The sequence below is a fragment of the Mixophyes fleayi genome, chromosome 2 (genome assembly GCF_038048845.1).
Source record: "Mixophyes fleayi isolate aMixFle1 chromosome 2, aMixFle1.hap1, whole genome shotgun sequence".
NCBI classification, from domain to species: domain Eukaryota; kingdom Metazoa; phylum Chordata; class Amphibia; order Anura; family Limnodynastidae; genus Mixophyes; species Mixophyes fleayi.
This window is the reverse complement of record NC_134403.1, coordinates 75,641,974-75,657,364: the sequence shown is the minus strand read 5'-3', so window position 1 is coordinate 75,657,364 and position 15,391 is coordinate 75,641,974.

The window sequence follows — 15,391 nt, the reverse complement described above, 5'->3', positions numbered from 1 at the left end:
GGAGAGGGAGGGTTCAGGGGGAATGACACAAAAAGTACAGGTGGAGGAGAGGAGGAGGCCAACTCCACCTCCAGGGCGGGCACCAGGCCTGGCGGAGTGGGTGAAGGAGAGGCCACCATAGGAGAGGGCAGCGGGGGAAGTAGTATCAGAATCGGAGATCCAGGTTTCAGTAACGGCAAGAAGGTTAAAGGAGTTGGATAGAAAGAGGTCGTGGATAGCAGTCAGCTTGTTGCGGACAGATCTGGCATTCCAGAGGGCACAGAAGAAAGGGGGAGAGGAGAGGGGGGAAATGGGGATGAGGTTAGCAAGATGAGCAGCGCGCGGGGGATGGCGGGGAGGAACGGGAGAGGTAGGGCGGGGGGAGAGTCTGGGTATGGAGTGAGAGCGGGGAGGCATAGTAGGGAGAGAGAGTAACAGAACAGTGAGATAGTTGGGACAGTGAAAAACAGGTAAGAACAAAGGCAGGAAGACAATGAAAAGGTGGAAGATAATAACGAATTAGGGCGTGGAGGGCATGGAACAACAGTACAGTGAGATAATAAGGACAATGAAGACAGGTAAGAATGATAGCAGAACAGTAAGATAGTAAGGACAGCGGATAACAGGTAAGAATAAGCAGGGAGACAATAGCAAGATGGAGGACAATAACCAATTAGGGCATGGAAGGCAAAGAATAATAGAAGGAGAGGTAATAAGGACAATGGAAATAGGCAAGAATAATAACAGGTAAAACTAGTTGCTGGTAAATATAAAATCAGGAAAAACAAGATAAAGGCATATAAATAGTAGAATAATAACAGGTAAAAAGTAGAAACTTGTAAATGTACAATCAGGAAAAACAAAATAATGGCATATAAAATAATGTTTTATATGCAGTTGATGCAGTTAAGCCAGGGATTCAGCAGGAGAAGGGTTAACTGACAAGTCGGGTCGATACACAGTAGATCAGTTGATGCAGGTAAGCCAGGGATTCAGCAGGAGAAGGGTTAATTGACAAGCCGGGTCGGTACACAGTAGATCAGTTGATGCAGATAAGCCAGAGATTCAGCAGGAGAAGGGTTAATTGACAAGCCGGGTTGGTACACAGTAGATCAGTTGATGCAGATAAGCCAGGGATTCAGCAGGAGAAGGGTTAATTGACAAGCCGGGTCGGTACACAGTAGATCAGTTGGTGCAGATAAGCCAGGGATTCAGCAGGAGAAGGGTTAATTGACAAGCCGGGTCGGTACACAGTAGATCAGTTGATGTAGATAAGCCAGGGATTCAGCAGGAGAAGGGTTAACTGAAAAGCCGGGTCGGTACACAGTAGATCAGTTGATGCAGATAAGCCAGGGATTCAGCAGGAGAAGGGTTAACTGACAAGCCGGGTCGGTATACAGTAGATCAGTTGGTGCAGATAAGCCAGGGATTCAGCAGGAGAAGGGTTAATTGACAAGCCGGGTCGGTACACAGTAGACCAGTTGATACAGATAAGCCAGGGACTCAGCAGGAGAAGGGTTAATTGACAAGCCGGGTCGGTACACAGTAGATCAGTTGATGTAGATAAGCCAGGGATTCAGCAGGAGAAGGGTTAACTGAAAAGCCAGGTCGGTACACAGTAGATCAGTTGATGCAGATAAGCCAGGGACTCAGCAGGAGAAGGGTTAATTGACAAGCCGGGTCGGTACACAGTAGATCAGTTGATGTAGATAAGCCAGGGATTCAGCAGGAGAAGGGTTAACTGAAAAGCCAGGTCGGTACACAGTAGATCAGTTGATGCAGATAAGCCAGGGATTCAGCAGGAGAAGGGTTAATTGACAAGCCGGGTCGGTACACAGTAGATCAGTTGATGCAGATAAGCCAGTGATTCAGCAGGAGAAGGGTTAACTGACAAGTCGGGTCGGTACACAGTAGATCAGTTGATGCAGATAAGCCAGGGATTCAGCAGGAGAAGGGTTAACTGACAAGCCGGGTCGGTACACAGTAGATCAGTTGATGCAGATAAGCCAGGGATTCAGCAGGAGAAGGGTTAATTGACAAGCCGGGTCGGTACACAGTAGATCAGTTGATGCAGATAAACCAGGGATTCAGCAGGAGATGGGCCAACTGACAAACCGGGGTTCGGTACACAGTAGGTCAGTTGATGCAGATAAGCCAGGGATAGATGGTATGGCCTTGTCTTTGGAGTGATGATGACACTCCTTTGTACCCCCACAATAATTTCCCACTGTCTTCACAAGTTTTTAGATGTTTTATAATTGTGGACAGATAATTGTGTGGGAGGAAAGACACAGAGCTGATCTAACGTGCAGCCTTCTCCAACTGCCGCCCGCATGCAAAAGATCACATACTAATCAGACTAACAGCATACCATTACCTATGTTATATGTATGCAGCATTGCAACACTATTACAAGGCATGTATTTATGTAACACTATCCATACCAAACCAAAGTCTTCAATGTTTCCATTATATCTGAACTCAGACAATACCATTCAAATAACCTAACAAAACTCCATTACAACATTAGTCAACCATCTTCCATTAAAAAACACATTAAACTCACTCACCTTTTATTCATTCCATTCAAGACTCCATTATAACATTTTTCCTGCTAGCCAGGTTCTAATATATATGGCCTCTCCAGACCCCTTATACAAACCACCATTCCATTCCAACAGTTCGGCCATGTGTTTCCTCCCAGGTAGAAAAACAGCCAGCAAGTGCTTCACTTCCCTTGTTACATGAGATCAAAAACCTTTCTTGTTGGCGAAGTTTACCTTTCCACAGGAAACAGACCACAGCCTTTCACAGGTTAATCTGCTCAAAACTTGTTTCTCTGGTATTCAAGTTCCATAGTAACAAGTGGGGGAAGGGATTGTATGTGCACAGTCACTGTGCTCATTCAACTATGGCTGAATTCTGATATATATTATAAAATGAGATATAAAATAATAGATTATTTATATACTCTTCATCAGTTAGTAAAAGAACTTCGGATGCAGGATAAACTTTCAGAAACATATGGCAGTGGGAAAAGAGCAACTTAGAAATGGTTTTTTGAGTTGTTCTGTTATTCATGTAAAGAGTAAAGTTTACCATACTCTTTGTAACCCCCCTGTCCATCTGTGGGGTGGTGTGGGTGCGTACTCTTCTGCACCTAATTCTGGAGATCCTCGTTTTCACCACCCAGGTTTTTCTCCCTCCTCTCCATACCAGTAGGTAGTCTGGTAAGGTGCCCCACCCATGCAGAATAGTAACAAGTGTAGTTCAAATTTGCAGCTTCGACACAGGCATATTATAAACGTACTATAAATACAGTTAACACAAACTAATGGGCACCAGCCCGTCTCTATGATTAGATAAATGATCACTTTTTTTTTACATATTTTCCTCCTGCACAGCACTTGGTTACATAATCCTCAATAGTATCACTTTACATGAAGGCCAAAGAGCTGACACTCCATTATCTTGGGGTTGTCATTTTCCTTATAGCGCTGGGTTGTTTAGAGCAAAATGGGGGCAGGTAACTGTGTGAATCAATAGCAGAGAGCTTGTGGCTTCTTACTAATCTGTGTGATCAAAATCCCTTAGACTGTGCAAGTATTACTTAGCTTTGTCGATAGGGTCCCTGGTACAGCAACGTATCCCTCTTGGTAGTCTTGGAAGCAATATCTGGCAAAATAAGGTGAATTCTGACAGCTTTCCATGTACTGACAGTTTATGACCTGTTTTTCTGCATTTATGTTCCCTCTATAGTATCTCATATGGTGAAAGCTCGCTTCTAATTTTTATCAAATGACCATATCAGGAAGTGTTTGATCAGTAAGTATCCCTACGCTTTGTGGGTATTAAGGGTGAAGCTCTCCAGGAACTCCCAGAGTGTATGCCTCACTGCTGACCAGCTGACCCATGATTGGAGACAAATGAGACATTCATTTGCATGAAAAAATTTCCCTGCAAAGCCAAAGCCACCTGCTACACTCAATGGTGGGCCCTATTCTAGAGTGTAAAATTCTAGGGAGCCATGGTAAATTAGTCACTGGACTATGGGTGAAGTGGTTCTCCTTAACTAGTAAAGATTTAAGGTGATTTTCAATAAGCTTTGTGAAGAATATAAAGTCTGTGTTTCTCAGGAATACAGGCCTGTAGCTGGGACACAGGGACTTCCCCTCATTAGAGAGAACTGTAATGTGGGCCAGTGACTGCCTAGAAAGATTATTTGTTTGAAACTCCATTAAATGGTTAAGGAGGAGGGGTGTGCAGTGGTAACCCTCTCTGCACCAGGATTCTTTCCATGGGGTGAGAATTTTATGGTGTCATCTGCTATCATATCCTGCTTAGATTGGAATGTTTTAGGCCTTGCATGGAAATATTGTATAATTTAGAGTAGTACCTGTGGAAAGCCTTTGCTATTTCTTTATCACAGTGATTGCTTTTCTAATTTTTAATCCCTTAGAGGTATATTATAGATCTTTGGGCTCTAACAGCACTTGCTAGCATCCTATCCGGGTTATTTCCCCCATGCAAGTATCTATTTCTGCATTTGCTAAAGGTTTTGTTGTATCATTCAACAATCTATTTAAGGCTGCCCTACTTTATGCCAACAACTCATAAATGGTCCTAGACAAACTGATGGCTTGTCTTGCACATTTATGTTGCTCCCAGAGCGTCACCTTTGAGGTTTCACCATTGTTGTTCTATAAGATGAATTCACCCTGCGCCCCTCTTTAGTTGTGCCTTACAGTACACATCCTGCAGTAGGAGTTCATTTAGCACAATTTCCAATTCCTGATGGGAGCACCGACCTAGGAAAAAGTGAAATAGATCTGACCATGTTAATTACCTTATTCGTTAGTCAGATAGCATGTTTCTATGCCATATATAAAGTAATCAATTCTAGTACATATAGGGCCTGATTCATCCAGGCACGCAGACTAAACGCAACCCATGTTCAGTATTATATGCACGTATTTAGGCTTTGTGCAGTCCTGAATTTATGACGGTATGGATCTCAAAATACATGTGCTGTTGAAAACGGGGGCAGGTCAGCTGTGCTGTACTTCACAAGATCCTGCAGGATACGTCCAATACCTATGTGGATTATAAATTAGCAAAAAAACGCACAGGAAAAAAACAGTAATAATAATTAAATTAATGTCACCTGTTAATAATATAGGCATTAATGATAGAACAGTTTTAAAGAAAAGTGTTTAAAAAAAATGACATACATTTACTAGGATGTTGCTCTTGATTGCAAACATGTTATAGCATACGAGACTGTCATCACTACTGATCAGGACTTAGACTAGCCCTTTAGCTGGAGCCAGAGATACGACAGAAAAACAAGTAATTTTGAAATGGTCAGAGCTGGGTTCAGACGTGGCTGCGTGCGCTTCAGTTTGGCACGTCCCTACTGTCAATTGACTATGGAAAAATGCCCCTTTCACCGCCCCATTCACTCCCTGTTATCATAAGTGGTAGTAAGTGTCCTTTGCATTTGAAGTTGCAGCGGAAAAGCCTGCATTCATGGACGTATCTCCCGATTCTGGGCATGCGCAAAGTGATTTTGGTAAGAATTTCTCAAAATTGGCAGATACATGCCTTGATGAATCAGGCTCATAGAGTGCAGTTGATAAAGTCCTTTTCATGTGGGTGGAGACACCTCCAGGTATCATCCAGCTGGTGGTCACACCTCAACTTGCGAGCACCGCATTGTCGAGTTCTGGCGGTGCCTTTTGAAAAGTCCAGGTGACGATCAAGTGCTAAGATCCCTTCCTTCAACCAAGATATCTTCTTGGTGTAACTCAATTTGACTCAACATTTAAGTTAAAAAGATGACTGACACCGATGTGAGGCATAGATTAGCAAATGTAAACATTTAGTTAAAGAATATTACTGGAAGTCCCCTCCCATTCCCCAACAGGATGTCTACCACAAAGCTTAGTTGTAGGTGTTGAGAAAATAAGACCACAACCCCTTTTGATTTTCCTTTTGAATTGCTATTTTAAATGCTAAGAGGAAGTAGTAATTACTATAAGAGAAGCTGCATTTTAAAAAAAAATAAAAAATGTGTCTCTTGAACAAAAGCCACATCTATTCTCGCTGTTTAAAGGCACATTGTAGCATACTAGAATGCTTCTTTGAATAATTTAACCCCTTAACATTAGTAGATATTATGTTATCAATCTTAGAGGATAGAAATCAGGTGCTCGTCTATTCTCCATATGTTGTGGCGCCATACTGATTGTGGTTTCTGAACTACAATGAGGCCCCTGTGAACCTGAGAAGGGGAAGGGAGGAGCAAAGGAGGATTGAAAGGGGACTGAGAGATAACAAATACAACATTAGACTAAAATAGAATTACCAACAATGCCCTCACCACCTAACAGATGTATAAACTAGAGTAAGAATGAATCATTAATGTAATAATCATTAAAATGGGCTAGCAAGAACGAAGATTATTTACCAAAGTATATATCAATTAGTAGTTAAATGAGGAGGGAGAGATAAAGTCTCAAACAGTAGAGTTCAAAATAAATTTGGTAAAGGCCACAGTTAAAGACTTAAAGTACGCCAAAGGGAGACGTATAGACAGTGCTTACATGCATTATAGAATTTGAAGGAGTGCATTCATTTATAGAACTTGGCCTAATCATGTATATAGTCCCAGTAAGATCTTTCTGAATTTCGAAAAGCAATGGGAGAAAGTTCACTAAGTATTCAGATACTGAAAGATAAGTGTACAACGGTACTTAATGTTGGAGATGTGCCATTTAAAAGGAAACGTGGAAGAAATGGGCAAGAGTTCCTTGCGGGTGAGGTATATGTGCCATTTAGATATTTGCCTCTGATTTAGCCCAGTTAAAGTTTGCAGTTTAAAATGTTTTAAATTCTTTAAGGATATATTGGAGTCAAGTTCTATAGCATGTTACAAAAAAATAAAATGTCATCCACATATATTGTCATTTTATATTCCCTATTGGGAAGATATGGTTAACACTAGTTTTCTCTCTTTAAAAAGAAGCAAATTCAAAAATCATAGCTAGCTACAGCTTTCATACGTCTGGGTCACAATTCAGGGGGAACTACTAGGATCCTAAGGCCTGCCTAGTTTGGCACTACCTCCTGGGAGGCGCGGAGTCTAACGACACAAGAGGTTTTCACCAGTGACCCCCGCAAGGGAAAATGGACTTTGCTGCTCCCGTGCCGCAGGTTGCGGCCCTTCCAGTCGGTATTAGGTGAGGTCTGTTGGAGAGATAGAAGCTGCACAGGTACAAGGTAGTAGAGGAAATACTAAGGAGAGTATTTCACAACCAGGAGGAGAATCAATAGGATCGCTGCAGGTAGCCACTGAAGTCCAGAGAATGTTTAGAACAGTTTAACAGGTATAGCGGAATATTAAGAACTGCGGCCCCATGAATACTTCGGTCCAGATATGTTGGGAAGCACAGGAACTGGATCAGATAGGGTACCACAGAAGGCAACAGAAGTCCAGACAATTTTCAGAACAGAATAACGATATAGAAGATTATTCAGGACTGAGGCTGAAGGTATCCTTGGTTCCAGGTATGCTAGGGAGCACTAGAGCTGGATCAGTCGGAATACCACAGTATGCAGCGAAGATCCAATAATGTTGTGATAGTCTATTTCCTAAAATCCTATATTTAATTCTGTAAATTGGTAATAGCCATAATCGTAGACATGGTCCTCCTCCTAAAGATACTGAAAACAGTGCTGCTACATAATTTAATAAGGAGTAGAATAACAGGCCATATGGGGAAAGATGTAAATTTGATTTTAACAGTAATTTTTAAATGTAACTTAATGTGTTTTAGGCATGTTGTGCTAATGTTTTACTGAGGAAAATCATAAGCCCCCAACATTCCATATAATAGAAGCCATAACTGCATAGTATACAACCCCTATTACCAGTGACTATGCAGGGACAAATGCAGCTTTTTTGTGTGGGTTTTCTCCGGGTGCTCCGGTTTCCTCCCACATTCCAAAAACATACTGGTAGGTTAATTGGCTGCTAACAAATGTACCCTAGTCTGTGTGTGTGTCTGTCTGTGCGTGTGTGTGTGTATGTATTAGAGACGGGCGGGCTCGGTTCCCCGAGAACCGAACACGCCCGAACCTTGCCTATCTGAGTGCCGAGCCGAGCAGGCTCGGTACTCTCCCGCCCGCTCGGATTCCAAATCGAGGCCAACGTCATCGTGACGTCATCGGATCTCGCGGCTCGGTTCTCGCGATATTTGAAAATTATAAATACCTGCTTCCACAGCAATCCATTGCTATTTAACAGAGGGAGAGAGCAGGGTGTAGTCACAGGCTGATTAGAGCAGGGACAGAGAATACAATTCTGATAACAATTCTGATAACAATTCTGATTACAATTGATAGAGAAGAGAGGAGGATAGAGGAGTCTTTTTTTTTCAATATTTGGCACTACAAGTGCTTTGGGGTGTCCCCCATTCTTTTGCATTAATATTTCTGGCTGTCAAAAGTACTATTTTTCAGCAGACTAAAAATATAATGTTTAGCACTCCCAAGGGCTTTTGGGGTGTCCCCCATTCTTTTGCATTAATATTTCTGGCTGTCAAAAGTCCTGTTTGTCAGCAATCTGAAAAATAATTTTTAGCACTCTCAAGTGCTTTTGGGGTGTCCCCCATTCTTTTGCATTAATATTTCTGTCAAAAGTCCTGTTTGTCAGAAATCTGAAAAATTATTTTTAGCACTCTCAAGTGCTTTTGGGGTGTCCCCCATTCTTTTGCATTAATTTTTGTGGCTGTCAAAAGTCATATTTGTCAGCAGTATCTAAAACAATTTGTAGCACTACAAGTGCGTTTGGCTCATAATGGATTCAAAGCAGTCCATATATGAACAGAATGAGCAACCAGGTTCTGTCACCAGTCCTGATGGTAGTGTTCCCAGTACGTCATCTGGGAAAGGTGATGTCAAACTATACAGTCTTTTGAAATCAGTAAAAAAAACACACACACCAAAAAAAAAAAATTTACCGTGTTGAAGCGCAAAAGAAGGGTAACTGAGGAAAAGTTAAGTGCTGATAAAAAAAAAATTGCCAACATGCCATTCTACACCCGCAGTGGCAAAGAAAGAATGAGGCCTTCGCCTTTCTATATTAGTGGCAGATCAAAAAATGTTACTAAGCCTTTTTCGTGTACGGACACTCGTGACAAAGCAAAACCAAGTAATTTGGAGTCTAAAAGTGGTGCACAACTGCTGTTACGTGTGAAAGTCGAGCTGCAAGAAAACAGTAAGGCATTAGAGGATAATGTATGCTCTGAATCAGAAATGACACCAATCCCTGGGGAGAGTCCATCCACCAGTGGTATGTCTAATTGTGAGCATTCTGTTAGTGACAGTGTACCCATAAAGAAGGTTCCTTTCAGCAGTTCTGCTGATGTGTGCCTTAACAGCCCGAGTGTAGCCGGTGATACACCAATTGAGGATGCCACTTTTGAATTAGAAGAGGATGAGGGGGAGATTTGTGTAGGCGATAGGGGCACTAATGATGATGTTGATGATTATGATGCAGACAGATACCAAATTGCCTTTCTCAATTTCTATTTATATTCTAGACTCTATAACGGCTGAATAGTTTACTATTTTACTCCTAGTGGAGAGGGGGTCTGATGCAGATAGCAAACTACCTTGGTCCATTTATTTTTACTTTCTAATTCCACAGTCTATGCAGGCTGTTTTTTTTCTATTCAACTACAAGTGTAGGGTGGGGGGAAGGGGGCATAGATAGCCACCAAACTACCATGGTCCATTTATTTTTACTTTCTAATTCCACAGTCTATGCAGGCTGCTTTTTTTCTATTCAACTACAAGTGGAGGGTGGGGTGGGCATACATAGCCACCAATCTACCATGGTCCATCTATTTTTACTTTCTAATTCCACAGTCTATGCAGGCTGCTTTTTTTTCTATTCAACTACAAGTGGAGGGCGGGGGGGCATACATAGCCACCAAACTACCGTGGTCCATTTATTTTTACTTTCTAATTCCACAGTCTATGCAGGCTGCTTTTTTTCTATTCAACTACAAGTGGATGGCTGGGGGGGGGGCATACATAGCCACCAAACAACCATGGTTCATTTATTTTTACTTTCTAACTCCACAGTCTATGCAGGCTGCTTTTTTTCTATTCAACTACAAGTGGAGGGCGGGGGGGGGGGCATAAATAGCCACCAAACTACCATGGTCCATTTATTTTTACTTTCTAATTCCACAGTCTATGCAGGCTGCTTTTTTTCTATTCAACTACAAGTGGAGGGTGTAATATACACCCAAAGATGATGGCTACATTGGCAATAGGCAAAGGTGAAGAGAAAGACAACCAGGTTTGTGTGGAGAATTAAGGACGGCCTACCAGGGATTAAACTGTTTTCTTCCTAATTTATTAGCTTTAGAATTACCTTACTTATCCAAGAAACAGATGGAGCACTAAATTAGGCTATTTTATGCCCAAAAACATTGATTTTTAAACAAAATTGCAAAGCAAAACCAAACAAAACCAAAACACGCAAGGGTGGTTTGGCAAAACCAAAATACGATGGTAATCCAGATCCAAAACCAAAACCAAAACACGGGGGTCAGTGAGCATCTCTAGTATGTATGTACATTAGGGAATTTAGACTGTAAGCCCCAATGGGGCATGGACTGATATGAGTGAGTACTCTGCACAGCGCTGCGGAATTAGTGGCGCTATATAAATAAATGGTGATAATGATGATTGTTTGTTATGTATTTTTCCTATCACGTCTGGTTTTATCAAGTCCCATAGAGACCATAAGTTCCACTGCATAAACAGCACAGTAGGTGGCTGACCGAAAGTGGAGTGCTCAGTTCTGCAGTATATAAACAGGAAGTTATTAATCTTGTGTTGCAATGGCACATGTACATGATGGATGGACTTGATAGCTCTTTTTAGAGTTTGTACGAATCTCTTGGCTAACCCATTGGTGGCTGGATGGTGACGTTAAATGTGTAATGCCAATTTCCTTCGTGAACTTTTGGAAATCCGTGGACACAAATTGTGGGCCATAGTCTCTGTATACATGCTCAGGCAGACCATGTCATGAAAGATGATTCTTAGACCAGACCATGTCATGAAAGATGATTCTTAGAACAGCAATTGTTTTCTCTGATATCCTGGATTTCATCTACATTACCTCTTGCCAATTCGAATGAGTATCCACTGCAATAAGAAACATATAATCCATGAATGGAACAGCAAAGTAAATATGTACCTGCTGTCGTGGAGATGATGTCTAATGGGCTATGAGCTGCAAACTTTGAACTCTCTAACATTCTTCACATCCTTTTATAAGTGTTTCAAATTGGCCATTGATTCCTGGCCACCACACGTAGCTTCTAGCAAGACTCTTCATTATCCGCGTTCCAAGATGACCCTCATGCAAATTTTTCAGAACTGTTTCACAATTTTGGTGGTATTACCACTGTGGACCCACACATTAAAGTCCCTTGACAAACTGAATGTTGATCTCTCCTGGCCGAAAATTCATAATATTGAGTGTTGCCATGTTAAGGCCAAACTTTGAGAGTCAAATCCATTACTTTAGACAACATAATAGAGTCTTTCTTCAGTTCACGATTGATCTTGTTATAGGTAATAGGCAGCTGTTCCACCAACATGGTTTGATAAACTTCCAGTGGGCTTTTATCAATGTTCTCTTCACATTATGACAAGGAATGTGATAGACCATCAGCATTGCTATGCAGTTTCGTTCCATAAGTATTTGCGTCCAGGAACAATGACCAACGTTGAAGATGAGCAGCAGTCATGGCTGGAACTTTCTTTGCATGACTATTATTATTATTATTATTATTATTATTATTATCCTTGACTTATAAGGCGCCACAAAGGGTCCGCAGCGCCATACATTACATATACAGAAAACAGAACCAAGACACAACATGATACACAAATATATATAAACACAGGTGACAGGGTAAAGCAAATCAGATTATTATCTGACAGATAATGAAAGGGATGGTAGAAATCAGCAAGAAGGCCGAAGATTAAAAAACAGGGAAAACAGGGCTAGCGAAGCAGGCCAAGAGGTACAGAGGGTGAATGAACATTAGAAGGAGCACACAAGGAAAGAGGGCCCTGCTCATGAGAGCTTACAACCTAAAGGGAAGGGGGAGACACAAATAGGGTGGTACTAACTGGGGGAGAGAGCCAGGACAAGAAAGTTAGGAGGACTGATAGACTTGAATAAAGAAATGAGTCTTAAGGGCATGCTTGAAGCCTTTGAGAGTAGATGCTAACCTGATGGAACGTGGAAGATCATTCCACAGCAGGGGAGCAGCCCGGGAAAAGTCCTGAAGACGAGAGTGAGAGGAGGTGATCAGTGAAGTAGTGAGGCGGCAGTCAGAGGCAGAGCGGAGGGGGCGGGTAGGAGTGTAGGTAGAGATGAGATTGGAGATGTAGGGAGGGGAAGACTGACTAAGAGCTTTAAAGGTGAGGGTGAGGAGTTTAAATTCTGTAGGGTATGGAGAGCCAATGTAGTGACTGTTGGAGGGAGACCGCAGAGATAAAGCGGCGGGAGAGAAAAATGAGAAGGGCAGCAGCATTGAGGATAGACTTAAGAGGGTCAAGGCGAGAATCAGGTATGCCAGAGAGAAGAAGGTTACAGTAGTCAAGGCGAGAGATAATAAGCGAGTGAACAAGGGTTTTTGTGGCTTCCATGGTGAGAAAGGGACGTATCTTAGATATATTCCGAAGGTGGAAGTAACAGGATTTAGAGAGGGACAGAATGTAAGGCTTAAATGAGAGGGAGGAATCAAGGATGACTAAAAATTAATACCAATGGTTGATGGTCAGTTACAAATGTGAACTTTTGTTCATACATATTGCTGAAATTTCTTTACTCCCCTTACTAGATTTAAGGCCTCTCAATCAATTTGAGATTAATTTCTCTCTGCTACTGTCAAGGATCTTGAAGCAAATGTTATCGGTTTCTCGCTTTCATCTCTCACTTGATGTGACAACACTTCTCCGATGCCATATGGTGAGGCATCGCATGCCAGTCTGTTGATCAATTTTAGATCAAAATGGGTGAGTACTTTATCAGATGTGATCAGTCTTTTTGTTTCTGAGAATACTTTTTCACAGTCTTTTGTCCACCTCCAATTTGCGTTTTTTCGTCGTATGGCATTTAGTGGGTGTAGCACTGAGGAAATTTCTGGCACAAATTTGTGGTAATAATTTACTAGGCCCAGTAAAGGTCTCAGTTGTGACACAGACTGGGACCAGGGTGTTTTCTTCCAGAGTCTCCCATGTGGCAGTGCTCCTTCTGGTTTCCTTAAAACCCTTAAAGAACTGCTGGGTGAGCCTTGGGGCCTTCCGCTCCGCAGTCCCCGGTCTCGGGACCAGAGGCATGGTAGTCAAACATCACGGGGTTAAGCCTCTGGGGTGCCTGGGGCACTTAAGAAAGGGAACCCTGTGGTGTAATATGGCTATCATTTTACGCAAATAGACATGTGCAGACAGCTCTCCCTACTCTTTCCTACCAGCTTTCACCACATGCAGCTGCTGGTGTCTTAAGCTCACTTGTTACTTGTGTGGATCCTGGAATGTTGGTGCCCTATTTGGGTAAAAGACAGGTATATAAAATTTAGAAAGCCCCAACAAACCTTAAATCAATAGCACCCGCATTTAATAATTAGGCCTCCCTCCCTGCAACGAACCCCAAATATTAAATGAAATAAAATGAATAGTATTCACATTTAATAAACAGACCTATTTCCCTCATACCAGCCCTGAAGTTAAAGCAATAGTATTCACATTTAATAGTAGAACTTACTTAGGGGAAGACACACTTAGTGGAAGGTAGGGAGGCAGTAACGGATCGTACAACCAAGAACCTGAGAAAGGGGGACTAGTGGCACAAATTTTGCTCTGGCAGGGCCCTCCTAAACACAATGTTTCTTCAGGGTTCATTAGAACTTGAAGCGCATTTGACACAGCTGCTCTCTGGGGCAGCAGTCAATACCACTGGGCCCTCCCCGGCAGTGCCAGACTGAGACATGAAGAGGGGATGTAAATACTAATAAATAAAATATAATTTAGACCAGCGCTCAAGCAATGCAGCACAAATATCTCAAAGGGCCACTACACAAATAAAATAATATATAGAATGCCAAAGATACAAAATAAGCATTCCCATAAAATACAATAAAATGAATATCAAATAATGACAATAAATAAAGTCTCCAGTGAATGTTTGAGAAAAAATATGTGTAAAGAATTATATATCTCTCACAAAGTCCTTCTCGATGTGAAATAAATACATCAACAAATGAATAAATAACTGAAATTCTTCTTTTACCGATGTGTTACGATTAGAGATGGTCACTGACCCCCGTGTTTTGGTTTTGGATTCGGTTTTGGATCTGGATTACCGTTGTGTTTTGGTTTTGGTTTTGGTTTTGGTTTTGCAAAACCGCCATTGCGTGTTTTGGTATTGGTTTTGTTTGGTTTTGTTTTGCAATTTGTTATAAAAATTACATTTATTGGTGCTAAAATAACATAATTTAGGTATTTTTTTGTAGCTACATTATTATTAACCTCAGTAACACTAATTTCCAGTCATTTTTTATTCAATTTTGAACACCTCCTATGTCACAATATGATTTTCATACACTTGAAAAGAAAAATTGCTGCAGTTCTTGCCAGTGATAACAAAAAGACCATTGTCATGCCTGGGCATAAGACCAAAAATCCACCTCTTAAGTGTGGAATTATTTTTACACGAATCCTGGCAAGAGTTGTCTAGCCATTTGTAACATTTTGAAAGCCACACTCAGTAGAGGTAGGGACCTTAACCATCTGGGATCCTCATCCATGTTTCGTCATTTTTCAGCGAGTTATTGGCAAACTGTTGGGAAAATCAGAAACTATGGTTAAAAAAAAATTAACAACAAGCATTCCAGCATAATCTACCTCCCTTCTCTCATCTACATCCCAGCACCTGCAATCTTCCCCCCCAACAATTGGCAGTTAAACAATCCTCTGCAAGAGGAAGCAAGAATGAAACCTGTCACCCAGTCGCAAAGCGGGTGACTGGGTACTATGCTAGTGTTAGATCTGTGTCCAATGTCCACTATTAATACAGTTGGTTTAAGACATTTAATTGAGGTGTTATGTCCCTGTTAGCAAATGTCATCACTATACCATTTTACTAGAAAAGCTTATTCTCTCCTGTACCGGAAATTTCCTAAAAATGTCATTATTGGGTGACAAAATGGTATTCTACCCACTGTACACTTAACCACAGATATGTGTACAAGCGTAACTGGGCAAACAAAAGATTATATGACTGTGAAAGCCCACTGGGTTGGTCTTTCGCCTT